The sequence below is a fragment of the Acomys russatus genome, chromosome 23 (genome assembly GCF_903995435.1).
Source record: "Acomys russatus chromosome 23, mAcoRus1.1, whole genome shotgun sequence".
NCBI classification, from domain to species: domain Eukaryota; kingdom Metazoa; phylum Chordata; class Mammalia; order Rodentia; family Muridae; genus Acomys; species Acomys russatus.
In genome coordinates, this window is record NC_067159.1 from 27,762,926 (window position 1) to 27,790,671 (window position 27,746).

Below are 27,746 nucleotides of genomic sequence, written 5' to 3' on the forward strand. Positions count from 1 at the left end.
AAAATGTCTACTTTAAAAACTCCGTTTGCATATGTAAGATTAGCCATGTGAAAGCATCATTGATATTGCTGTAAGTTATGATGGGCTATGGAGTTAAATATTTTAAGCAAATAACAACCTAGTCAGTGTTTCTCTAGAGCATTTACTATAAATAAAAATATATCTACAACATGGTATAATTAGAGGAAAAGTACATTCCACAGTGTGTGACAAATGCAAGTCTAAGTGCATTCAGTTTCCAACCTACAGTCTTCACTGTAGGAAAACACACATAATGTTGCCTCTCTTATACTTTGATCTTCAATTCCTGTCTAAGCCATGTGTGTGTGTGTGTGTGTGTGTGTGTGTGTGTGTGTGTGTGTGTTTGTAGCATTATTACTTCAAAACAAATTTAATAGAGAAAACATTGTTAGCGGGTACAATAATGCTCTCCCAAAAATGACTTTGTCTGAATCTCAGGAATCTATGACTATGATAAATCAAATGGCAAAGGGAAATTAAGGTTGAAAATTGAAATTTGACTTTCCACTTTATAATTATTCATATATATGAAATAAAACATGTAACCAACTAACTACATTGTCTTTGTTTTATTGAAATTATTAATCTCCCATAACTTCAGGCATTTGAGTACTTGGTCCCCAGTAGGTGACATTGGGTAAGTTTAGGAAGGGTGCCTTTCTAGAAGAATTCTGAGGATGGGCTTTGAGAGTTCAAAAGACTCACTCCATCTCTAGTTCACGCTCTCTGCTTCCTGATTGCAGTTGGAGAGTTGAGTCATCATCTTCCCAGTCCTGTTGTCACGCCTGCTACTTGCAATTACGGTCCTATGACATGATGGCCTCTTATCCCTCTGGAAGCCCAAATAAACTCACCTATAAGTTGCATTGGTCACAGTGTCTTATCTCAGCAGTAGAAAAGTAACTGTCCCAATTAAGATTAAATCAAATACTAATGCAATAAAGGTTACTCTACTAAGCCATGCAAGTAGAATGAAACATAAAGTGGACATGCAAGTAACTGACATGTACACAAAGAGCATAGCTTAATGGTTCTGCTCGGAACAGGAAAGCCTGTGAGTTTTCACACTAAATGTTAATATTAAAATTATTACCATTTCCAAATATCCTAAAAGTTTCCAAATTCTTTTCTTGATTTTGTTTGTTTGTTTGTTTTTTGGTGGTAGTGGTGGTGGTTTTGTTTTATGAGACAGACTTTCTCTGAATAGCCTTGGCTGTACTGAAACTCACTTTGTTGACCAGGCAGGTATCAAACTCAAATATTTGCCTACTTCTGCTTCCTGACTGCTGAGATTAAAAGTAAAACCACCACCACCCAGATTGTGCTTTTGAAAAATAAAACTCTATGCACTTTTTTTTTTTTTTTATTTCCAAAGAACGTTGTGAAGCAGAAATACTTACACACGGATTAGGACTCCACTTTCACTTCAACTGTCTGTTGTTGACTAGCGTGTGTGATACGTTTTTCTGAAAATGTCTCTTGACACCAAAGAGGTAAATTTTTGGCAGACTTGCCACCAAGACAATATTATGCCTTTAGATTCAGTACTTAACCTGCTAGCTTACTATGTGATCAACCTATTTAAGCTTAATGTACCTTTAAAAGAACAACGTAACAAACTTTACGATGCCTTCAATTTTTTTTTTCATGTAATCAACCTTTACTACCCAAGATAAATGCATAGTTTTAATTTTGAGTTATGTACCTTTCCATGGGCCTGATCCAGAATGACATGTGTATTTGAATGTGTGTGTGTGTGTGTCCTGGTAGTCATTCACAGAAAGCAGCAAAGAAAAAGAGATTAAGCAATAAACATCCCGTAAATCACTGAAGCAACTTTACCTTATAAATCTCTGTCAAGAATTTCAGTGAAAAAATAATTATCTGTAAAAAAAAAAAATCCCTCGTTTCTTTCTCTACCATGTTTTTGGTGTTGCTCAGTAAATATGAAGCACAACTCTGTATTACATATGGATACAGACACAGGCACATCGTGTGGGCGCAACTCGCAGGCACGGGCACAGGCAGATCACACTTACAACACAACACAGAAGGACAATGGATAGGCTAAAACACAGACTAAACAAATGGGAAGACACAGGAGGAAAAGTAGAGAAATCAAACTTGGGCTTACTTCTGATTAAACTGCTCCAAGAGTAAGTCACCTTTTCATTCCTTAATGAGATATAAACACAGTAGGGTGTATATATACATGCTGCTAGGATGAGTGTGTGCAACAGAGAAACTAGTGAGACTGGTGTATTGATAAATATGCAAAACTGCACTTTCAATATGCAGCTCTCCTTAACACATGGCCCAGCGGTCTGTCATTTACTACAAGCTGCTCCCTCTTCACAGCCTCACAGCCTGGCCTTTTACGTCTTCCGTATTTTGAAGTAAGACTGGAAATCAGGGACAATTGGCTTCAGAAGATAGCATAGATAATAAAGCACAAGGAAGACAGTGCGATCTCCAGAACCCAGGTAAAAACAAGCCTGGCACAGCTGGTGTGTGTTTGTAGTCCTACCTAGCACTAGAGAGTCAGAGACACACACACTCCTGGGCTCAGTGCTCAGTCAATGTACTTTACTTGTCAAGTCCTAAGCCAGGAAACAAAACAAAACAAAACAAAACAAAACAAAACAAAACCAACCAACAAAGCACACAAATTAAAAAAAAAAAATCCTCACAGAAAAGGAGAGAGTGTAGATGGCATCTGAGAAATGTCTGACAGCTTCCACTTGTCTGCATGCCTCCCCCCCCCCTCGCGCCCTCCCTCACAACAACAACATGTGTACATATACGGTGGGGGTGGAGCGCCACAGGAAGGGCAAGGAACCTATTATTCCAGACACTGTTCTTTTAGGGTCTCTCCTCTCTCCTCCTCCTTCTTTGGCTTGTTTCCTGTGCCACCAGGTTTTCTTCTTCTCCCTCCTCCTCCTCCTCCTCCTTCTCTTTTTCTTCTCCTCCTCCTCTGTCTCTCTCCCTTCTCTCTCTCTCTCTCTCTCTCTTTCTCCCTCCCTCCCTCTCTCTCCCTCCCTCCTTCCTTCCCTCTCTCTCTCTCCCCTTCCTCTTCCTCTTCATCCTCCTCCTTCTTCTGCCTTCTCTCCTTTCTCTTCCGTAATTTCTCCCCATCATCCACTTCTCACCTAGATTTAGCTTCTTTCTCTTTCACTTTCAAAATACCATACTTTGTTTTTTATTAATTTATTCATATTACATCTCTATGGTTATCCCATTCCTTGTATCCTCCCTCCCTCCCATTTTCCCTTTACTCCCCTCAAAATAAATAATAACAAAAAGAACTCAAGAAACATGAAAATACAAAAATTAAAATTAAAACAAAAAAAGAGACCAATAAGACAAAAAATGGTTAAAAGAAAGAAAGAAAGAAAGAAAGAAACAAAAGTAAAAAAAAAAAAAAAAAGCATGACTTTACCTAGCTTTTTGGTCTTAATACATATTTTGGACTCTAAACTGGTCTACCTTAGGCCACAGTGCCACATTGCTTTAATGACAACATAACTTAAAAAAAAAAAAAGATCATAGAAAACTTCAGCCATAACTTAAAATCTTGACTGTGTATAAAGTGAAAAGTGAAGAGGAAACAAGATTTCTTAGGCAAAATCTTTGCAAAGCATGTGACTTCGAAGCTTCTTATAAGTGAGAAGATGGAAAGCAACTGGGTTAATTACCCCAGGAAAAGGAGCGCTGAGCTGCCAGCACTGCCCTACACTTTGTGGTAGGTGGGATGCCATATTGTAGATATGAATGCCAATTAAAGAGACTGAATATCAGTCATAGTATAAGGCTTCAGTGTCTCTAAACATACTAAACTCCATCTCTGAAACTGTAATTAAATGGTTTAGTAACAAAGTTGTCTCTATCCTCTCTTTCTGTGTTTTGAGAGAGGGTCTAACACTGTGGCCCAGCTTAGCCTGGAATTGACTTTAATCTTTTACCATCAGCCTCCCCAATGCAGAGATTACAGGTGCCAACCTGTCTGATTTGTTCTAGGGCATTTAGTGTGGCATAAAAATCTTTTATTTTTCTTTCTGTTTCTGCCAGTAAAAAGGAAAATATATAAAAGCTAAAATTATGATTCATGATAAACAAATGAGAAATAATAGAGCAAGATAGAAGAGGAACACAGAAATAATGTGACAAAAGAAAATTTTAAATCTATCTAAGGGAGTTTTTCCACAAATTGAAGAGAGTGTAAGTTCAGGGTGTCCCAAATCCCTGCCCTACACTCCAATCATTTTCAGTCTCCACCAAACCTAGGCGTGCCCCAGTTCTCAATCAGTCCCATGCTACCTGGAACTCACTGTGTGGCCTACACTATCATCAGACTCACACAGATCTGCCTGCCTCTGCCTCTGCCTCTGGCCTGCACCACCATCCTTCGTGCTATAATCCTACTTAATACACTGAAAATCCATTAGCCTCTGCTCCTGAGAGTTGTTGCAGTGGTATGATTAAAGGAATCCATAAGCACAGTGCTTCCTGATGCTATGTCTTACGAGATTAAAAATTAACATCACGGATTAGAAACTCAAATGAAAATTAGGTACTTTATAGATGACCATGTGTGAGGATCAGGAATCTTAGTTCAAATTAGTTCATAGTGATATACAGAAAGAGTTTTAGAGGAGGGGGCTGGTTAGATGACTCAGAGGTTAAGAGCACTGGCTGTTTTTAAAGAGGTCCTAAATTAAATTCCCAGCAACCACATGGTGGCTCATGATGCCTTTTTTTGGCATGAAGGTATACATAAAGAGGGAGCACTTGCACATTATAAATAAATAAATAAAATTTAAAAGAGCATTAGAGGAATTTGCAGTTTGTTTGAGAGCCAAAACTACAACAATATCCTGAACCATAACATGAAACATTAATTTTCACTTAATTGAACCAATTCCATCTTTTAAAGATAACTTATAACATTATTTCTCTTCTTCTCTTTATTCCTAATCAATCAAAGCACTAATACTAAACTACTTTGCAAACTTCTCTAAATTATAATGAGTTAAACTATTTTATTTGGTACATATATTCTCAAATACATTATTAAACGTAAGTATTAATAGTCATTAAATTGCAGTTGGTTTGGCTGGGCATGGTGGTGCATGCCTTTAATCCCAGCACTTGGGAGGCAGAGGCAGGTGGATTGCTGTGAGTTCAAGGCCAGCCTGGTCTACAAAGTGAGTCCAGGACAGCCAAGGCTACACAGAGAGACCCTGTCTTGAAAACCCAAAAATATAAAATAAAAAATTGCAGTTGGTTTAATTTTGTCTTATTTTACATGGTGGTTCATATCTACACCTATATCATATATACTATATACATCTTTATATTTATTTGTTCATGAGATTAGGAAAAATAAATGCAAATATTAAATTTTCAATCAATTTTATTTTACTGCAATAAAGCTTATTAAAACCAAAAGTAAATTAAAATATGAGGAAATAACAAGACATAAGCAAATAACATTTACAGCAGAAACTATAAACAAAAAGAAACCTCCTGAAAGTGAAAACATTGTATTTTTACTTTAACTCAATGGAATTATAACACAAATTGATTCAATTTGGTTAGGCTTAATAATTGAATGTCCTTATTGATAATAAAATTTAGAAAGTAGATCCCAAATACAGTATTATTAATAGACAAAAAATTGTTGGGGTTGCAGTGATAGGACAGACAGACAGGGGCAGACAGATGGCTGCTATGAACATGGTTGAGCAAATTTTCTTGTTGTGTGCTGGAGCATCTTCTGGGTATATTCCAAGGAGTGGAATAGCTGGGTCTTGAGGAAGCCCTATTCCCATTTTTCTGAGATAGCACCAGATAGATTTCCAAAGTGGCTGTACTAGTTTGCATTCCCACCAGCAATGAAGGAGTGTTCCTCTCTCCCCACATCCTCCCAAGGGGCATTTCCCACGAAAGCCTTCACTTACCAGGAAACTGGGACAGAGGGGAAGGCATCCTATTGGGACTCTAAATGAGAGACGCATGGGAGAACAGCAAAATAAAAGGTTCCAGAGGGTCCTAGAAATCTACAAGTAGAACAATATGATAGGCAGATTTGGGCCCAGGGGTCCCGCTCAAACTAAGGCACAGCCAAGGACAATACAGGAGGTAAACTTTAAACCCCTTCCCAGATCTAGCCAATGGTCAGAATATTCTCCACAGTTGAGTGGAGAGTGTGATATGACTTTCTCACGTACTCTGGTGCCTCACATTTGACCATGTCCCCTGGAGGGGGAGACCTGGTGGCACTCAGAGGAAGGACAGCAAGTAGCCAAGAAGAGACTTGATACCCTATGAGAATATATAGGGGGACGTAATCCCCCTCAGGAACAGTCATAGGGGAGGGGAATAATGGGAAAATGGGGGGGGGGAGGAATGGGAGGATACAAGGGATGGGATAAACGTTGAGAAGTAACAAGAATAAATTAATAAAAAAAAAAAAAGAAAAAACAAAACAAAACAAAAAAACAAAACAAAACAAAAAAAACCCACACCTTTTCAATCTTCAAGGCCCAGAATGCCCACAAAAGAGTCCACAGTTGACTACATTAGGTTATCCCTAAAAACATCTAAAGCACTTGCTTTTGTATCTTGATCACATTTTTTTTTTCTTTCCCAGCAGATGCTTCAGGCCTCAGTGCAAGTAAGGGTGAAGTGATGAGATTTTATTGGTGTATCTTCTGATATTACTAGAAGACATAATTTAACCTCTTTTTTTTTTTAATTAATTTATTCTTGTTACATCTCAATGGTTATCCCATCCCTTGTATCCTCCCATTCCTCCCCCCCCCATTTTCCCATTATTCCCCTCCCCTATGACTGTTCCTGAGGGGATTACGTCCCCCTATATATTCTCATAGGGTATCAAGTCTCTTCTTGGCTACTTGCTGTCCTTCCTCTGAGTGCCACCAGGTCTCCCCCTCCAGGGGACATGGTCAAATGTGAGGCACCAGAGTACGTGAGAAAGTCGTATCACACTCTCCACTCAACTGTGGAGAATATTCTGACCATTGGCTAGATCTGGGAAGGGGTTTAAAGTTTACCTCCTATATTGTCCTTGGCTGGTGCCTTAGTTTGAGCGGGACCCCTGGGCCCAAATCTGCCTATCATATTGTTCTACTTGTAGATTTCTAGGACCCTCTGGATCCTTTTATTTTGCTGTTCTCCCATGCGTCTCTCATTTAGAGTCCCAATAGGATGCCTTCCCCTCTGTCCCAGTTTCCTGGTAAGTGAAGGCTTTTGTGGGACATGCCCCTTGGGAAAAAGGGGTTGTGGACTTGTTTAGAAGTAGTTCCCTGGGCCAATTCCACTCTGTGTTCAGGATACCAGAAGTCTAATCCATTAGTTAACACCAAACAGCACAGGAATCTGTAGTGATGGCATGATCCAGCAGAAACCGCAAGGATTCCGTGGAGGTGACCAGAATCATCCGGAGTACCACAGGAAGTTCCCTGGAATGTTTCTCTCAGTGAAGACCAGCAAAGACCAGTGAAATGTTGCGTGGCTTATAAATACCAAAAACATCGTCCCATTGTCCGTGGTTATTTTTATACTCCTTTCCACCACCTCACATATCTGCTTCCAGCAAAAAAACACATGCCCTTCCAGAAAAACATCATGTGACCTCTCACCAGAGAACTTTCAGCAAAACACCATGTGGCACAACTGAGTCTTCAAAGGAACCAGGAACTTCCACTTGCCATGCATTGGAAGGCAAGTGGGAGAGCAGGAAGGGATATAAAGGATGGTTTGGGGAGAGGAAGAGAAGAGGGAAATGCTGCAATTAAATTATAACCTCAAAAATATAAAATGATAACTTTAAAAGGGTGGAGTGATACCTCCTATGGTTGCTGAAGTACTTTGACATCTACCACCCTAATTGGGCATAATGAACTTATCTCAGATGTTCCAGGCGGGAGAGGTGAAATACTCATGTTTCTAAGTAAAAGTTATCTACTGTCAGCCTGTAGGAAGCTCAGGGAAAACAAGAAACACTAGACATGCCATTTACAGCCAGAGCTCCTAAAAGGCAGCTATTGTGTAAATTGTTTCTGACACTTAGTTATAACCTTCTATGTGTCAATGCTGGCTACCAAGATCCTGCTGTGCCAGAAACACTAAAGAAAAAGTGAAGGAATTTCTCAGAGTTGAAGGTGAAGAGCCTGAGAAAGAAGTTTGCCCTGAAGACACTGCGAAAGGCAAGTAGGAAGCTCACCTATGAGAAGGCCAAGCACTATCACAAGGAGACAGGCATATGTACTGGACTGAGATATGCATAGCTAGAATGGCAAGGAAAGCTGGAAATTTCTATGTGCCTGCAGAACCAAATTGGCATTTGTCACCAACATCCGCGGTATCAATGGTGTAAGCCCAAAGGTCTGCAGAGTATTGCTGATTCTCTGTCTTGAACAGATCTTCAATAACACCTTTGTTAAGCCCAACAAGGCTTCAATTAACATGATGAGGATTATGGAACAGTGTTGGGGTACCCCAACCTGAAGTCTGTGAAACAGTTCTTCTACAAGAGATACTATGCCAAAATCAATAAGAAGTGAATTGCCTTGCCAGATAAATCCTTAGCAAATTCAGTATCACTTGCATGGAGGATCTAATTCATGAGATCTATACAGTTGGGAAACACTTCAAGGAAGCAAATAACTTCTGTGGCCCTTCAAACCGTCTTCTCCACAAGGTGGAATTAAAAAAAAACCTCATTTTGTGGAAGTGGAAATGCTGGCAACAGGGAAGACAAGGTAAACAGGCTTACTAGACGGATGAACTAAGGTGTTGCTCATGGTATTTTTGTAATCTGGTCAGTTAATAAACTGTCACAACTTGGCAAATTGAATAAAAGAAAGAAAGACAGAAAATCTCTGTGTAGAATAAAAAGAGGAGAAACATATTTGTTGTTCCAAACTTTATCATTCTCTCCTACTTCTAAAAAACCTAAAGTTAATCATATTAATGCTGCATGTCACTGATAGTCTTTCATAAAAACACACTTTGGGAAATTTGGTTCTGATATGGAAATATATTTTACAAATATACATGTAGTATAAATATATTGAAAAACCTCTAAAATAGAAATGGTTTTGATATTTGTCACTTTTGTACTATGCTATGAATGGCAGGTAATGAAAATCTGTAATATAGCTGAATTATGGCTCTGCTTATTGTGTGTATTCATTGACAGGGTAAAAACAAGACTCAGGACAAAACTCTTTAATATGTAGGTGATGCCATTCATGAGCAACAGGGCAGCATTGTAATGGTAAAGATAAAATAGGAAGCAGGAAAATTGTTGAACCATCACAGTTGATTTCTCTATTACTTAAAGGGCTGAAGGGTTATTTACTATGTTCTCTCTATATGTAGTATGAATAGCGTGGTATAAATATAACAAAAACAATCATTGTTTATTGGTAATATTATGTTAAGAGAAAAGCTTAAGCATTAATCATTCATAATTGCTAATAGGAATCTAAACGATATACCATTCTGTGAAACCTTTTGTTAGTTTCCTGGAATATTCAGCATAGCTATACTACTGTTGAGAAAGCTCATTCCTACATATTAGCCGTAAAGAATTCAAACATATAGTTATGCAGAGGGCCTGTGTTTATAGCAGCTCTATTCGTATTGGCTCCAAATGGAAAATGAATCAAAAAGTCCTTCATTGAACAAAGGAGAACAAATGATACATCCATATAACACAGCAAAAAGAAGTGAACTGTTGGTGAATGACACTGTTTGATTGGCTGCCACAATCATTATGATAAGCAAAATGTGAGAGTGAGAAAAGTTACAGGATTACCCTAGTGGAACTGGGAAAAGCAAAACCCAGGAGATAGACACTTGTGCCAAATGTGGATTAGAGAGTAGATTTGATCAAAATGAAGTAGCTTAAGGAAATTTGAGGATGTGAGGTATCTGCCCTGTATCCTTTTGCTGAGATCATTTCATAACTTTTTATATGACGGATATCACAGAAGTAAAAAACATGAAACTCATACAAATTAAAAATAATATAGTAAGCTAGGTCGTGGTGGCAAATGCCTTTAACCTCAGCACTTGGGAGGAGGAGGAGGCAAGCAGATCTCTGTGAATTTAAGGCCAGCCTGGTATACAGTGTGAGTTCCAGGACAGCCAAGGCTATGTAGAGAGAGACCCTGACTTGGAAAAAACACACACACACACACACACACACACAAAACAAAAAACAAAACAAAACAAAACAAAACAGTAAATAAGTGATAAGTACAAACAATTACATGGTTGGAAATACATTTTTTTGTTGTTTTTTGTTTTTGTTTTTCTAGACAGGGTTTCTCTGTGTAGCCTTGGCTGTCCTGGACCCGCTTTGTAGACCAGGCTGGCCGCGAACTCACAGCGATCCACCTGCCTTTGCCTCCCGAGTGCTGGGATTAAAGGCGTGCACCACCACTCCCCGCTCTGGAAATACATTTTTAAAGTAGCTTCACAAGCACCATGTAGCAGAACACATTTTTCAAAGTTTAAGACATACTATTACAAAATAATTAATTACTAGAATTCATTTAATCAAAGAATTAATTAAACAATGGGAAGAGTATATATGTGATTCATAGCAATTATCAGCAGGCATCATTGCCTTCTTGTTTTATGGCCAATTACTACATTCTTAAAATGTGATTACAAGCCTGGCTATGTGGCAGTACTAAATAGCTAAGTATACAAAAGTCGGTAAGAAAGCTGTGAAGTAGGAGACTTTTCTTATTTAAAATAAAAATAACTTAGAGGAAGTTGAGGATGACATGTAACAAAAATGTCAATGTATATTGCTCAGAAATAAAGAATAAAAAGTTTATAGGTCAAACTGGAGTCCTAGAAAAAAATGAGAATAAAAGAAAGATATTATTTAAAGAGAAGGGTGAATAGTGTGTGTGTGTGTGTGTGTGTGTGTGTGTGTGTGTGTGTGTGTGTGTGTGTGTATGCTATAAAACCCTACTTGGCCCTAAACTCACTCTATATAAACCAGACAGTTCAAACCTGCAGCTATCCTCTTGTCTCAACATTCCCAGTGCTAGAATTTGAAATACTATACGTGATCAGATTTTGTGTCAGCTGAGAAAACTAAAACTCCTTCAGCTCCTGAAGGTACACGTAGAAATAGAATATCTAAGAGGAGTGTGCCATTTTGGGTATCTTAGTATGTCCCCTGAATGACACCAATGAGGAAATCCCAAGAATAGTCTGAAAGAGCTGATGTGACAGCTGGCTTCTTTCCTGGAGCAATGAAAAAACAGATGATAATTTCTAGTTCAATCCATTTGTCTACAAATTTAAGGAATTCCTTGTTTTTAATAGCTGAATAGTATTCCATAGTGTAAATGTACCATAGTTTCTTTATCCATTCTACTACTGAGGGACACTTAGACTGTTTCCATGTTCTGGCTATTATGAATAAGGCAGTTATGAACATGGTTCAGCATATGTCCCTGTTGTGTGGTAGAGCATTTTCTGGGTATATTCCAAGGAGTGGAATAGCTGAGTCTTGAGGAAGCCCTATTCCCATTTTTCTGAGAAAGTGCCAGATAGATTTTCAAAGTGGTTGTACTAATTTGCATTCCCACCAGCAATGAAGGAGTGTTCCTCTCTTCCCACATCCTTGCCAGCATGTGGTGTCACTTGAGTTTTTGATTTTAGCCATTCTGATGGGTGTAAGATGGAATCTCAGTGTCATTTTGATTTGCATTTCTCTGATGACTAATGAGGCTGAACATTTCTTTAAGTGTTTCTCAGCCATTTGATATTCCTCTGTTGAGAATTCTCTGTTTAGTTCTGAGCCCCATTTATCAATTGGGTTATTTCGTTTGGTGGTGTTTAATTTCTTGAGTTCTTTATATATTTTGAATATTAGACCTTTGTCAGATGAAGGGTTGGCAAAAATCTTTTCCCAGTCTGTAGGTTGTTGCTTTGTTCTGTTGACAGAGTCTCCTGCCTTACAGAAGCTTCTCAGCCTCATGAGATCCCATTGCTGACCTTAAGGCCTGGGCTGTTGGTGTTCTGTTCAGGAAGTTGTCTTCTGTGCCAAATGTGTTCCAGGCTCTTTCCCACTTTTTACTCTAACTGATATAATGTCTCTGGTTTTATGTGGAGGTCTTTAATCCACTTGGACTTGAGTTTTGTGCATGGTGACAAATATGGGTCTAATTGCATTTTTCTACATGTAGACATCCAGTTAGACCGGCACCATTTGTTGAAGATGCTATCCTTTTTCCATTGAATAGATTTGGCTTCTTTGTCAAGAATCAAGTGACCAAATATGTGTGGATTCATATCTGGGTCTTCAATTCAATTCCATTGATCCACCAGCCTATTGCTGTGCCAGTACCATGCTGTTTTAATCATTGTTGCTCTATAGGACAGCTTGAGATCAAGTATGGAGAGTCCTCCGGAGGATCTTTTATTGTATAGGATTGTTTTTGCTATTCTGGGCTTTTTGTTTCTTCATATCATAATGAGTGAATTCACCCAGAAGCAAAAAGAGTCAAATGGTATATACTCACTTATATCAAGACACTAGCCCAAGGGGCATGTCCCATGAAAGTCTTCACTTACCAGGAAAGTGAGTCAGAGGGGAGGACATCCTATTGAGACTTTAGGTGAGAGAAGCATAGGAGAATGGGGAAATAGAAGGATCCAGAGTGTCCTGGAAACCTACAAGAAGATTATAACGGGCAGATCTAGATCCTGGGGTCCTGTTCAAACTATGGCACCAGCCACAGACAATATAGGCAGTAAACTTTGAACCCCTACCCAAACCTAGCTGATGGACAGGACATTCTCCACCATTGAGTGGAGAGTGAGGTCTGACTTTCATATGAACTCTGGTGCCCCATTTTTGACCATGTTCCCTTGATGGGGAGGCCTGGTGGCACTCATAGGAAGGATAACAGGTCACAAAGAAGAGACTTGATACCCTATGAGCATATACAAGTAGAGGAGGTTCCACTCAGTCACAGACATAGGGGAGGGTAGTAGGGGGAAAACAGGAGGGAGGGAGGAATGGGAGGATACCAGGGATGGGCTAACAATTGAGATGTAATATGAATAAATTAATAAAATATTAAAAAAAAAGAAAAAACAGATGGATGATGTGGTAGTATTTTAATATATTGTCAGCTAATAACAACCAATCTATGCTTTTACATAGGTTTACATCACTTTCTCAAAATGCTCGTAGTTTTTCTCCTTGTATCAGCCCAATACAGTCCTATCCATGTGCACAGCAGCACATTCATGTGTGTATTGCTTTCTTGGTTTCTAACTAGAGACAGTAGAGACAGATATAACCTTCACCACACAGCACAGATGATGCTTCTGAGAAAAACCCTCCATTTTCATGACCTAAAGACTAAGAGAGTGCACAATTGGGGGCAATCAGAGCAGTGAGAGAACAGGGAGCTCAGCTATATTGTCCAGAGTTTTGTCATCTAAGAAACACCTTGAAATACTTTAACATTCATTGAATGCTGCCAACTAACCAATCAAATATAAAAGTTATTCATCCAAGCCAAATCACATTTTCACAAGATTATATCCTAAACATTAAGTCTTTAAAGTTAAAAATTCAATGTCAACTATATGATTTAAAGTCCTTTGGCACAAATGATTAGAGAAAAAATATTTTTTCTGAAGCCATGAATGTTTATAACCCACCTTCCCACTTCTTCCCAGCTAGGTCTCCTGTTTTCTTATTTTTATTGTGTAACTTAGTACCTTTTATTAGGGCTGCTTGTACTAACATGATTGGGTGATTAATTACTGGAAAATGATCAGCTTGTCACTGGCTACATCATTGAAAGAAACATCCCCCCTTCACTCGGCATCCATTAACTCCCAGTAGCATCTCAAAAGGAAACGAGACCTCTTGAATGGCCTCCCATCCAAGATAGGATGTTAACTTCTGATCTAGGGGTTGGGGATTTAGCTCAGTGGTAGAGTGCTTGCAAAGCAAGAGCAAGGCCCTGGGTTCGGTCCTCAGCTATGGAAAAAAAAAAAAAAAAAAAAAAAGAGAATTTGTTATGAAGGCAACTCTATAATGACACATATAACAACAATGATAGAAGGATTTTAGAGGAAACTATGTCTTGTCTAGTGTCATAAAGGGAATGCAGGTTTAATATAAACAAAGAGATAGCAACCTGAATATAAACAGAGACCCACAGGCAAGAACCAAATAAAGACTTTACAAAGGAAAAAATATGAAAATGTTTAAAATGCCTTTAAAATAAACTGGAGTTGACAGGGGGAATGTCCAGCAAATTTGAAAATAGGCTAATTGAAGCCATTGTTTCAACAAAAAGATTTAAATAGATTGAAAAAAACTATTTTAAGAAAGCCTTGCGTTCAGGTGGAACAATATCAAAACATGAGTGTCACCAGAATTTCAGGGAAGAAGAGAGCAAATAAATGGAGCAGAAAAAGCATAGAGAAATCAAAGTCAAAGCTCATAAACATATTGATCATTATTTTTTTTTTACTGGAGTCCCAGAAGGTGATAGTGGTAAAAAAAATTATCTGAATGAAATGATAGCTGAAACAACCCATGCAAATTTGAAATACCAAATTTGCAAGCTGAAGAGGTCAGTCAACTTCAAGCAGGATGACTATGCCAAAGAGAACAAAGAAATTGGCTTTAAATATATCTAACTACTGAATAAAATATAAAGAAAAAAACCTGCTATCAACTTGGAATAAAAACGTAGCATACCATGTAAGGAGAAATAATTACTATAATCATTGTAGTTTTCTGATTAGAAATTATAGCAGCAACAAATTGTTAGTGAAATACTGAAATGGGGTCAGGGAGCTCAACACAGAATCTGATCTAACAAAAAATAATAATAATTAAATGTGTATTTGTTTGTGCGTGTGTGGTATGTGTGCATGTATGTTTTACTTCTGTGTGTATGTACATATGTGAACTCCTAAGGAGTGCTTCAAGGATTACTCCTTAGGAATACTGGCTACCTTATTTTTGGTGCAGGCTCTCTTATCAGGCAGTAGCTCACCTAGGTGGCTAGGTTGACTGATCAGCCCCAGGGATCTACCCGTCTCACTTCCCAATGCTGGGATTATAAACACATGACCCATACCCAGCTTTTCTTGGGAGGGAACTCAAACCCTCATGCTTACAAACACTTGACCTACTGAACTAACTCTTTAGCCCCAAATTACACACACACATACACAAGTCTCTTCTTGGTAGCCTGCTATCCTTCCTCTGAGTGCCACCAGGTCTCCCCCTCCAGGGGACATGGCAGAAAGACTCAAATGATATATACTCACTTATATGTGCATACTAGCCCAAGGGGCATGTCCCACGAAAGCCTTCACTTAACAGGAAACTGGGACAGAGAGGATTTAATATTTCAATATGAAAAGCCATGACCACTAACAGAAACATAACTTTGGAGAGAAAAAAAAAAAAAAAAAAAAAAAAAAAAAACCAGCACTATAAGTGGTAAATTACTGGCAAGGCGTAAACGTCATTTTCCTGTAATTTCCTTAGAGTTTATAATATTTAAAAGTAAAATTTTGGCATTTTCATATATTTATAAGACGTGTAGGTGCTTATATATATTCTGTACCAAGGACTACTTTTGCTTGGGACTAAAAATATTTGGAAGTTTCATTTTCATTTTAGGTATTGGGATAGTTATAAAACACATCTTGGGAATGAATCTCATGGTTCAACATGAAATTCATTTGCAACACATATGCCCCATACTTGGCTTTTAGGCACTCCAGTGAATCAATGTTTCCACTGAAACCATAGCACTAGGGCAGATGTGGAATTTTCCACTGTGGCTTGAAATCTATGCTCAATAAGTTTAGCATCTAGAGCATTTCTGATTTCAGGTTGATCAGTTTAGGAATGTTCACTGTGTATAAAATCTACAGCAAATAGATCACACAGAAAGGGCCAGAACACAGCCATACAGTTGCATAGCTCATGTGACATGACATAGCTTTCAGGCAAGAATGACTATCTCTAAAAAACAACTTTGATAAATTATTTTTAAAAATGGTAAAGCACCAAATGAATGAATGAACAAATAAATAAATAAGCAGAGAAAGTAGAAAAACAAAAACAAATCCTAAAATGATAACAACTAAATGCAACAAAGTTAATAGTCATATTAAATGTTATGGAAACATATATTCTAATGAAGCAAAAATTGATAGCTAGGTCATTGTGTCTATAGATTTTGCATGGAAGGATTTAATCAACTGAGGATACAAAATGACGTTAATCTATAATGATTGTGTTTGTACTGAGGATGTACTAATTTTCTTATGATCACTTCCTAAATAATGCAACATGATCACCATTTGTAAGGCATTTATTGGTCATTATAAGTAATCCATAAGTATCTTAAAAGATAAAGAACTGTGTAGGCTTCAAGCAAATACTTTGTATAAGGAACAAAGTATATGCTGGCTTCATGCCTAAAGCATACACCAGAACCCCCTGCTAACTCTGGGGGAAATTTGATGACTAGATGGAAAAAGGTAAGCTCACTTCTCTAAGATGTCCATAAAGATAGGCTGATTGAAGATTTATATGTACCTATTCAAATTAAAGTTAGAAGACTCCCAGAATAAAACATAGAATGCCTTTTCAACCTTGTGGTAGGCCCTTTTCTGGCTAGGACCCAGAGAACACTAAAAAGTAAAGGAAAAGCATAAATCAGACTTGAAAACTAAAGAATATTTTCAGTCAAAAGATACCATTGAGGCTGGAGGTTTGAGGGTGATGGCAAGATGCTTTTCTGGGTAAAGATACTTGATGCCAAACCTGAAGACATACGTTTGATTCCCAGGGCCCATACAATGGTAGGAGGGAACTGACTTCCACAGGTTGTCCTCTGCCCTCCACATGTGTCTAGCCTCACTCCCATAATTAAGTTTTTTAGATTCTTTATTACAATGGTTAGGCATAGGGTTTAAACTGAACAGCATAGATATACAATGAGAAAAAAGTGATATATATCTTTTTAATTTAATGAGAGGCTAAATTACACACTGTAATACAAGGGCTAAACTTTCTTAATGAAACTTGAGATTAAAAAAAAAAATCATCAGAGAAATTTACAGTGGTTGTGCTCTTAGGGAGAAACCAGCTACAGAGTCAGTCAAACAAAACACAAAGAGAAACAGCAACATACCACAGAAGTGTTGGAATTAAAGGACAGAAGAGAAGATGCTAGGAGAAATACAAGCCAAGCCACATCAAGCAAAGTAGATTTCAGAAAAATGCTAATTTTAAAGAAAAGGTTAAAAAAAAAAGAGTTCAGTTTACTGGAAATGTGTAACAATTTTAAAGTAGCAAACATCTTCTGAGTAGAAGGATCCAGAGGGTCCTAGAAACCTACAAGTAGAACATTATGATAGGCAGATTTGGGCCCAGGGGTCCCGCTCAAACTAAGGCACCAGCCAAGGACAATACAGGCAGTAAACTTTAAACCCCTACCTAGATCTAGCCAATGGTCAGAACATTCTCCACAGTGGAGTGGAGAGTGGGATGTGACTTTCTCATGTACTCTGGTGCCTCACATTTGACCATGTCCCCTGGAGGGGGAGACCTGGTGGCACTCAGAGGAAGGACAGCAGGTTGCCAAGAAGAGACTTGATACCCTATGAGCATATACAGGGGGATGTAATCCCCCTCAGGAACAGTCATAGGGGAGGGGAATAAGGGGAAAATGGGAGGGAGGGAAGAATGGGAGGATACAGGGATAGGATAACCATTGAGATGTAACAAGAATAAATTAATAAAAAAAAAAAAATAAAGTAGCAAACAGCTAGTGGGATGCTTTCAATGTCTATGAAGCAAATCAGAACGGCTCAGTAATTGGCAAAGCTATATTTTTATGGAGGCAACTTCACAGGTTTCTCTCAATTATTGTCCTTTATTAAAGAATACATAGGAAAAGCAGAACACAGCTGGGCATCAGATAGAGACTACACAAACTGTCCTCAGGCACACCCAGGGCATATAGAGGAACAATATTTGAATAAACCTCAGATTTATTTGTGTATTTGTTTGTGTTGTTGTTGTTGTTGTTATTGTTTGAATCAGGGTCTCATTTTGTAGCCGCAGCTCACCTAGAACTCACTATACAGATGAAGATGACCTTGAATTCACAGAGACTGTGACACCTCTGTATCCCTGGTGCTGGAATTAAAGGCGTACATCATGCTGGTCCTTGTCTGAGATTTTAAAGACTACATTTCAAGAATACATTTTCTGGTCACAACAAATTAAAGTTAGGGCTTAGTTAATAAATCAAACCTAATATATTTGTGCTTTAGTAAAACTCTTTAAATAACTCAGATATTACAAAAAAAAAAAAAAAGAATTACAGGAGGGAGAAGGACCCCAGAGCCCTCTCTCCCTCCCTAGCCACACCACTTAGTATAGGGCAGCACTGTAGAAGACACCCTGAGGTTCGCTAGGCACGTGGCCCACTGCTTGTAGGAGGAGACAATACAGTGTGCAAGTTTGTGGTGGACATATGAGAGAGAAGCTGAACAGTGTGAGAATTATGCAGAGAGGTAGAAATGGAGACATGAGGGTAGAGAAAAATAGCCTGCACTGCTACCTGAAACCATGGTGAAGTCCCATTTCAAGCTGCAGCTAAGGGCTGTGTCTGAATCCATGGCCACGGGGCAGTAGGGGTCTGTGTCAATGTTTGTGGATCACATTAGCACTATAGACCATGTGGATGGCCCTGGTCTGGGCTGCAGCCTGGGACCACATTGATGGCCAGGCACCACGTTGATGAGCTGAGCCTGCCTCTAGTCAAGCTGCAGTGTGCTGGAGAGCCTGCCCTGGAGTCATGAGAATGGGAGAGCTGTCCCTGTCCCCTCATGAGCTGCAGCACTTGGGAAAAAGAGTTCTCCACTTTGCCTGCGCAGCATAGTAGAGCTCGCTCTGCTAACGTGAGTGTGGGTGAGCTGGCCCTACGAGCATGGGAGGTAAGCTGATCCAGAGGGCCATTCAGATCCAAAGCTGTACTTCCATGGTGAGATGTTTTCTATGCTTCATTTTGTTTTTGTTTGTTTGTTTGTTTTTGTTTTGTATTTTCTTTTGGTGGGGAGGTTGCAAGGGCTGAGAGTGGACATGAATGGACAGGGAAAAATGAGTGGGGTTGGATGCATGATATGAAATTAGAGAAATCAATAAAAAATTTTAAGTGTTATTAACATTTATTTCATAGATTTCCATTCTTTTCACAAAAATTAAACTTAAGTTCACAACTGTAAAAAAAAATTGCAGGAATTAAAAATACTAGAAATTAACAGTGGGCATTCTGACCAGCATAATCTGTGACATACAGGTTGGATGCTCCTTATTCTCCATGAAAATTCTCCCATTTACAATGATAATGGATGGTGTCATCGTGTAGGTTTTGGTAGCTGTTGTTGAGACTTCATGTTCATATCTTCCTTGTCATTTTGGAGCAGGCCAGGCAGTTGCCACAGAACTGCCATAGTCACCACTGGAGTTACCTGGCGTGCTCCAGCTTCTGCTGTTCTTCAGGGAGTCAGTACAGATAGCTGCCACACCATTCACACGGCAGTGCTCATCTGCAGGAGGAAGCTGTTGGCTGTTTCCGAAGCAGCCATACCATTAGTCCTAGTCAGGTTGGGCCTCTGTCCACCTGACTTGGTCCCAGAGCCCTGAGCTCCCACTGTCACTTGGCTCAACTCCAAACCCCGAGTCCCAGCTGTAACCTGAAGCAGCTGCTTAGTCTAAGAGACGTACCCTGAAAACATCTTAACACCTAAGCAACTAAGCTTAATTGTAGAACTAAACTACCTGGTCTTCAACCCCATCAGAGACTTGAGAAGGAATAAAGTTGATTACCTGAGTATACAGGGAGTGCAGGTTAGTAGCTTCCCAAATGAGAAGATGACAATGACAGTTTGCTACCTGAAGAGTCACACACAACTCTCTATCACGTTGGACCATTGTCTTCAGCCTTCTAGCCCAATATATCTGACAGACACATTTGTGAGGCAGGAACCACTGAAGACTTGCTTACTCTGTCTTGGCAGAGTTTGGCTGTTGACTCTGCCTACATCCAAGCTTGCTTTTTTTTTTTTTTTTCCGGCAGAGTTCTGTCTGTGGTAGAAATGAGGACATTCTGCACCACAGTGACTTCTTTGTCGCATTTGAAGCCATCTCCATAAGGAGGTTCTTTGATGCTCAGCATCCTTTTTGATGTAGGATGGGTGTTGCCATGACTAAATCTGTCTCATTGTCAGTAAATCTTTAAAATAATAAAAACATGTTTTTTGTCTTTGAAGTTTTTGAAGACCTTATCTAATGACCCTACCTTATCTTTCTATAGAATCATATCTATCTGTTGCACCTAAGATGTTTATTCTTGTGGTAAAAATAGGCTAGTAATTGATATGATGATTATTTGATCAACAAACAAATAAAGCTTAACATAGCTTAAAGGATCAGGTGTGGTCTCAGTCATACAGATACTGCAGTGTTGCCCAATCTAAAGCACATGTGACATCTGCCCTAGGGATGGGTTCTATTGATTGAGAAAAAATGCTCAAGCTAAAGGTCTAGGGAGGAGATGTGTAGGATAAGCATTCTGGAAGATGGAAAAGAGACATAGCCTTATAAATAGCAAAGGTCACCAGGTTATTAGGTGTTATTGACCCCAGTCTTCTGAGTGCAAAACAGGTATAAATATTTCTTTCATTGCAGAGGCAAGCTTGTGTTCATAACACTCCTGGGTGACCTGGTGTTTTTCTGTGAGCACCAAGACCTTGTGCCCTCTACAAGGAACTGCATTCACTTTGGCAACATTCCAAAGTTATTGGGATTTAATCACAAATTGCTGTTATCATAACTTCTGAGACTTGTGAATTATTGTTACTGTTATTCAATAAATATGGTCCAATTTCTGTTTTTACTGTGTTTCTTGTTTTACTGCTCTAAAAACTGGGTGTGTCTTATGGTCAAGTGCATCTTATAATCTGATGAATACCGTATGTGAAATTTAAAGAATGGACAAACATTTTAGTATGAACTTAGCCCCCAAAGCCTAAGTAAGTAAGTGAATAAAGTAACTTTCAATTATAAAACAAACAAAGAAACAAACAAAACCCCAAACAAAAAATACTCACATTATGGAAAGATACAAATATGTTCCTCTATGTTTTGGGGGCTCCCATGCCATATTTATCTGCTGAGTACTCTTGACAGTACTAGATAATGTTATTATCTTAAAAACTAAAAAGAAAAAGATCTTAAATAGTTTGACCATAAGATATAATTAAGGAGATAAATGTATTAACATGTTTGAAATTATATATCATGAATTCATTAGCATGTATGATTTTCTGCTTTTAGCTTGGAAATAAAAATAAACAGACTAAATTAAAAAATAGTAACATGACATTTACCATGAGAAAAGAGCACAAAAATTATAAGGAAATTAATCACTATTTACTATTTTTTGAGTCGTTAGGTCACTTAGAGTTGCTGGGTCATCAGTGATAGCTAAACCACATTTGCGACTTGAGAATTCTAAAGGTACCAGCCACTCTTAAATGCTGACTCCTCCAACAAATCTGTAATAGCAATTCACAGCTCTTTCTTTCTTATTATTTTCATTACATGGTGTGATAATCCAATTTTGTTGCCATCTGAATCATGGCCATCTGATCATAAAGCAATAAAATACTGTTAGTCCCCAGCCTAAAGGACAGTTACCAGTATAGAGTGCAGACTCCAACCTTTGGATCACTATTTTTCATGTCATTTAGATTGAGTTCTAGTGGCCAGTTAAAAGGAGAGCACTTAATTACAAGGACACTTGCCATGACTGACACAGTAGAGTCCACACAAGAAAGTCTTGTTATATTCTTTTGGTTGTTTTTGTGTTCAGATTAAAAGTTAATGTACTGAGAAATTACTTAAGATAATTTCTACCACCTTATTATTGCCTAAAGCCATAATTTAAAGAAAATATTATTTTGCTGTTGAAGGTATGGTTCTATAAATGAATAGCAACTTATAGATAAGAATATTGAGTGTCCAGACAAAATGAGATAGAAAGCAACTCATTAAAATGCTACCATTTCACTGGGTCCCTTGCCACTCTACCACACTTCACTTTCTTTGAAAATAGAGATAAAAAATAAATGAGTCTTCTGAACATTTATAACTTATAATTTTATTTTCAATACATTATGATCATTAAAAATGGTTCCAACTCTAGATAAAGTAGTAAACGAATAATGATGGAAAGTGTACCTCTCATAGTATCTTTCCCATTCATGGATGTTTTCATTACTTTTCTATAATCTACAGCTACCTTAAATTTTTTTAAAAAATGTTACTAATGGAAAAAGTTAAAAATATTCTTAGGAGAGTGGCTTTTAAAGCAGAGGTCACTTAGGAGTCTAGGTTATACAATTCTAGTGCATTTTCCTCAAGGCTTGGGATCTATGCAGAGGAATGAAAAGGTTGTTGGAGCCAGAGGTAGTAGAAATTTTAAGTAAACAGTCTTTACTTTTTTTTGATGTTTTGTTGTTGTTTTGTTTTGTTTTGCTTTGCTTTTTTGGCCACAACAGGACAGATACACATATGAACTAACAGAGACTGTGAGACCACTTAGAAGACTTGCACAAATTCAAACCAGACAAAATGCCAGCATGTCACAGAATACCTGGGAACAAAATCCTACACCTGACCAAGGAGCTATCAGTGACAAATAATAGCTGTCAAGAGAGGTCAAGTCAATTTTCTTCAATAGAATAATGCTGAGTGTACCAACCATACTTGTGCCTTGTGCTCTGGAGAAATTGGTCAATACAAATTGGACTCCACGTTTTTTAATAGTTTCCCTCCCGATTTTTTCTTTTTTACTTCTTTCATTATTATTTTTATTATAATTTATTCACATTATATCCCGATTGTAATCTCTTTGCTCTTATCTTCCCACCCTCCTTCCTTTTTTCTCCCTATTTCTCTCCCCTACACCCAAGAAAGAACTTAAAGTTGAATATGTAGGAAGGGGCCATGATCTGGGTGGAGTTTTATTTTATATGAATTGTAATGGTCATGTTCTCTCTTCACAGCAATGAAAACCCTAACTAAGACAGCCACAATGGGTGAAGGTGGTGCTCTCTCCAGTGTTCCATTACTACCCGGTGTATATACTAGGTGCTATGGGGTTGAGTGATGTCAGTTAGCAGGTATCGTCTTCCTCAAAAAGATTTTCCTTAGATAAATGGAACAAGTTTAATGATCTTTTCCTAACATCCCATTCCAGTATCTCAAGATATAAATTATAATCACAAAAGTTATTTCTGAGATCTGATTGAAAAATCTTCAACTGAGACCTAGTTCTTCCTGGGCTTTAACCATGCCCATGACCCTCTCCCTGTGCTCTCCTGGAGGGTAGCTTTTTACTTACTTGAAAATAAATTATTGACTTAGACATTCTTGTTAGAAATGCTTCCAAATGGCATGAGGTTATGTTTTAGCCTTCTAGGGTATGCTGAAACATGTCCGTTGTAGAACTTCAATTATCTCTTCTGCCTCGTTTTATGTAACACACCTTCTTTCTCTATATTCAATTAACTCCACCAACAAGAATAAACAGACATGAGGAAGAGGCAATAATAAATATTTAAAACTCAAATAACTGATGTTTGAGTTGGACAGTGCTTATAAATGTCCACATGAGCTATAAGGTTTAAGTTATTGAATGCTGCTTCCATTTATGTAAAGAAAAAATCCTCACTAGCACAAGAACTGGTTCACTGATAAAGTGAAATGCTCTCAGAATCAGTTCCTTGGCCCCCCAGTGGGAAACAATGGATGTAAACATCAGCAATTTTGAGTTTCACATGAATTCTTCTATTTAGATAAACTATGTCTTAGCATTTCTGGTGCATTTGTGCTATGGGGCAAAATTCTAAAGCACGAGGGTCAGTAGTGCACAATTTGGTTTTTTTTTTTTTTTTTTAAGCTGACATTGATATTAAATTTGTATTTAGCTTACTTTCAATTACTGTAATAAAATACTGACCAAGAGCAACCTGGGAAGAAAAGTTTATGAAATCATCATACCCCTCCTAAGTAATTGAGGGGGAAATCAGGACAGAAATTCAAGGCAGGAAGCTGTAGGTAAAAACTGAATTAAAGACCATAGAAGAGTACGAGTTTGTTTGCCATGCCTTACTCAGTCTTCTTTTGTATGTAGTCTGGGACCATCTGCCCAGGGATAGCACTATTCATAGTGGGATGGGTAATCCTACATCAATCATTAATCAAAGAAATATCCTATCAGCTTGGCTACAGGCCAATCAAATCAAAATCAAATGGAAGTATTTTCTCTACTGAGTTTCTCCTTTCCTAGATTATTCTAGCTTGTGTTGGCACCCAACCAACCACAACACTGGACCACTTGTTTGTTTGACATACACACCACTATTAGGCTATAGCATTTCCTTTTTTCTTTATCCCCATGGTCTCATTACTATCAAAATAAAACATAGTATGACTTTAAAATTTTCCACAGTGTTTAAAAACTCAAACAATTTGAAAGTTCAGTCTTGAGCTGGTGTTGTCAGGAGTTAACCTGTCTTGTGGTCAAAGAATCTTTAAAATACTAAAAGCGTCTTTAAATGTCATATTCTGTAGGTATTTGAGGCTTTGAAGACCTTATGTAACTATTTTACTTCATCTATAGGATTATATCCATCTTCCAAACCTAGGATGTATATACCTGTGATAAAAACAGACCGGTAACTGACATGACCATGATTTGATCAACCAACAATTAGCTTGCATTACTTAATTATCTTAAACAGCCTGCAGTAGCACTTTCAAGGTATTGGAAGTAAGCTTTGTATTATAGTTGAGTTGTATGGGTTCAATACCTCATATGTGTGTGGAAAATAGTATTAAATTTGAACTATATACAAAAGTAGCAAAATTAAACTTATTTTTATCAATACACATAATTCTATATGAGGGAATTAAACATAGCTTCTTTGTTAGGAACAAATAAGCCATAGGTTGAGAATTAGATTCAATGATCTACTTTTATCTTATCATCCCTATATATTTCTATATCCCCCTTCTTTCTTTTCAACCACTACCTTCATATATACAAAAGAAAGATAAAGGAAAAGAGACATCCCAGAGTCCAACCTAGTTTTCTCTCTGAACAAGAACAATAATAACTTATAAACAACTCCCAATGAAAATAAGCATCCAACTTTCTAGGTGGAGAACAGCTATGCAGCTCTCTACCATTTGAAAAAGAGCAAAGAGGGGGAAATGATAGGGTTTGGAGGGATAATAGGGGAGGGGGGAAAATGATGTGATATCATAAAATCAAAAAATAAAAGCAATAATTAAAAAAAAAATCAGTCTTTTAAAAGTACCCAACGTCTCTTTGAAAGTTCATATTCTCGCTAAAATATCTGAAGTCTCATAACTGTGGGTTCCTGTAAAGTTTTTTTTAAGTAAGATATATTCTTTCTTTGAGAGGGAAGAAAAAGGGTAGAGTCAGAAGAAACAAATGCAAAATCAAATGGTAACCATCTAGATAACCCAGTGTTCCGGGCCTGTGACTCATGATCTTCTGGGCACTCGAGAGCCTGAGTACCTCTTTCTCCAGCTGTACCCTCTGTGGCATACACATCTGTAGTAGGGATGAGGTCCTTTAGTGATAGCACTAGAGCTATCAGAAATGTTAATACACAGGCTTCTCTTTTTAACAGTAGAGAGCTGCATAGCTGTTCTCCACCCAGAAAGTTGGAAGCTGATACTGTTAAGCAGCTGGTGATTTTGTTATCTGTTAGGCTTGGCCACAGGCCACATATGAGTCCCCAGACTATTATGTTTATCACAAACACTTCCACCCTAGACCTTTATCTTCATCACTGCTTCTCAGTCAATAGAACCCATCTTTAGGGAAGATGTCACATGTACTTTATAGCCTGGTGCCTTCTATGCTATCTTGCTAAGAGGCCACTCCAGATTCTTGGCCTTTAAGCTACAAAAACCATCTTCATGGTAGAGGTCACATACTTTGCAAAAAGACTTTCAATGTATTGATGCCTTAAACTTTATTGCGCACATGGTATTGAGATAATTGTTACAAGGTAACTTTTCCCAAAATTGCACCATCTTGACTCTCACAGTTCATTCCGTTGGCTGTACCATTTGCAAGGAACCCTCCCCATATCTTGTTTTTCTAAAATGTTTGCATACATTTACGGAGGTTTGGAGTTGGTGCAGACAAGACTTCTGTCAGTTTCCATGGCGTCAAAAGTTTGTTGTGTTCTCAACTCTTCTACTCAAGTGGAATTATTTGTATTACTATTAGGTGAGAAATTTCAGATTGCAGTAAAGTTAAATTTATCCTTGTTTTTAATTGTCAGATCCTACAAAGGGATACTTCCATAAAACACTTTGTGAACTACGCCATATTTCTGGTCAGTATTCAGGATCCCTGCATATTCAATATTTTTATCCTCTTGTTCTTTTAAGCACAAGGCAATCAGTTTTTACTGAACATTAAGTGAGATGTCTTCAAAATTCTCCAGAACTTCTTGATTTTGTAATTTTTTGCATGTTTTAAAATGTTTTTATTGTATATTTTTCATGGTTCAAGGTTATCATGCCCAGACTTCTACCTCACTTCAACAAATACTTCTCTTTTGTATTTTGGACAAACAAATGGCGAAAGGTTCAAAATGGTTTGTACCCAGGTGATTTCAACTGGCATGCCTCGATGTGGAAGCTGACTAATTTTACACATAGTTTGTAGGTCTATCATTCAGGATAAAACTTTTGTTTTCTTCCAGAAGCAGTTTATCTACCTTTGACATTCTAAAAGAATCCCAGTCAAACAAATTAGACAGCCAAAGCAATTTGCACAGGTGACATCTGTTGTGAGTGGCACTGGAGGTAAAACCAAGCAGGTAAAATTCCAACACAGCATCATTTCAACTATCTGTTTAGGGGATTAATTTCAAATATCATTCTCACAAAATGGCTTTAGCTGTGAAATCTTCACTGTTTATGCTGTTTACATCTTGGAAGCAACTCAAACAGAAGTATATGAGCCAGGTACGGTGGCACACCTCTGTAATGTCAGCATTTGGGGAAGCAGAGGCAGGTGGATCTCTGTGAGTTGGAAGCCAGCCTGGTATACAAAGTGAGTCCAGGACAGCCAATACTACACAGAGAAACGTTGTCTCGTGTGTGTGTGTGTGTGTGTGTGTGTGTGTGTGTGTGTGTCTGTGTGTGTGTGTATATGCATATATATATATGTGTGTGTGTGTCTGTGTGTGTATAAATGTTAAGGTACTTTTCATATAGGTACTTTTCTCTTCACAATTTAAGTTATATAAAAGAACATTATTTTTCTCAGAATTATGACTGTTTTGGTTTAAATATGTAGGGAACCATATTCAATAATATGATTTGGACAATATAATTTTTCTTTCTGCAACTGTGAATTCTGACATTTTGTTTCTGTTGAGCAAAAAGGAACATAAAAGTTGATAATTATATGAGCAAGTCAGCATGCAAAACAACTCTACAGACTGTCTAAAACTGCACTTATGTTTTATATCTGCAAGGA

At 38.0% G+C, this 27,746-nt stretch overlaps 1 pseudogene; it reads left to right on the forward strand.

Moving 5' to 3' along the window:
• The first annotated feature begins 8,054 nt into the window (after window positions 1–8,054).
• Window positions 8,055–8,837, forward strand: LOC127206175 (60S ribosomal protein L7-like; annotated as a pseudogene).
• The last annotated feature ends 18,909 nt before the right edge of the window (window positions 8,838–27,746 follow it).